Below are 1,077 nucleotides of genomic sequence, written 5' to 3'. Positions count from 1 at the left end.
TAGGGGCCATACCTTGCAGTGTGTGCGCGGCTCGAAACTACCAGACCAGTCGTGTGGGAAAGTCTCAAAACATACGCCACACCGTAGCGGTTCGAAAAAGCTAAAGGTTAAGCCGATCACACGGTCTTTGGACCAATGATGACAAAAATACGTCCCAAGTGATGAAATCCGGCGTGATGTTCATTCTGCAAGTGCGATGGGTTCGAAGAACCCAGGAGTGGCCTGTACATCGTATGTTTACATGCGAACGTACTCTCCAAGTGTGTGTTTCAAATTTCAACCCGTGTTTCAATTTCAATAAATCCATATACAACAAACCCTAGGCAGGGGATCACTCGGCTCGTGGATCGATGAAGACCGCAGCAAATTGCGCGTCAGAATGTGAACTGCAGGACACATGAACACCGACAAGTTGAACGCATATTGCACATCGTACAATCATTGTGCGATGTACACATTTTTGAGTGCCTATATTTACCAATTTAACTATATGCGCTGCTTAGGTAGCGCATATGCGTAATGGTGTTTTTCGGCCTTCAGTGGTGGAAAAACATTGAAGATAGTCAAACGTGCGAAGGCCCCGGCGCACGACTTGATGAACACACGTCCCAAGATGAAAGTCTTTGTGTGTTCCATCTTCTCCATACATGAGATAGTTCTTATAGGCCTCAAATGATGTGTGACTACACTCGGCTCGTGGATCGATGAAGACCGCAGCAAATTGCGCGTCAGAATGTGAACTGCAGGACACATGAACACCGACAAGTTGAACGCATATTGCACATCGTACAATCATTGTGCGATGTACACATTTTTGAGTGCCTATATTTACCAATTTAACTATATGCGCTGCTTGATGATGGATGAGCCCAGCACGTAGAGGTGATGCGCGTTTGCGTGTCCACCGTGTTGCGTGGCACCTGGATACCTGAGACCTGACAAATTGCTGGCAATGCCTCATGGTGGATTGTAAAGAAGAATACTGCGAGGACTTCGACGAAGCGAGCGCCTAGGAAGGCGTCACCAAATCGGTGTGTGCCTCACGAGAGTTGCTGTGACGGAGTGCGCGTCATGTTG

General features: G+C 47.6%; 1 non-coding gene and 1 pseudogene across 1 annotated transcript; both read left to right on the top strand.

Moving 5' to 3' along the window:
• Nucleotides 1-315: 315 nt before the first annotated feature.
• On the top strand, nt 316-470 carry LOC129772150 (5.8S ribosomal RNA). The gene has a single exon (XR_008742573.1). It is a non-coding gene; the product is annotated as a 5.8S ribosomal RNA (ribosomal RNA).
• A 201-nt stretch (nt 471-671) lies between these two features.
• LOC129772411 (5.8S ribosomal RNA) lies at nt 672-824 on the top strand (annotated as a pseudogene).
• The last annotated feature ends 253 nt before the right edge of the window (nt 825-1,077 follow it).

The sequence above is a fragment of the Toxorhynchites rutilus genome, chromosome 2 (genome assembly GCF_029784135.1).
Source record: "Toxorhynchites rutilus septentrionalis strain SRP chromosome 2, ASM2978413v1, whole genome shotgun sequence".
In the NCBI taxonomy this organism is placed as follows: domain Eukaryota; kingdom Metazoa; phylum Arthropoda; class Insecta; order Diptera; family Culicidae; genus Toxorhynchites; species Toxorhynchites rutilus.
Note: the sequence above shows the minus strand (reverse complement) of the source record. Positions and strands in the feature narration are given on the sequence as shown.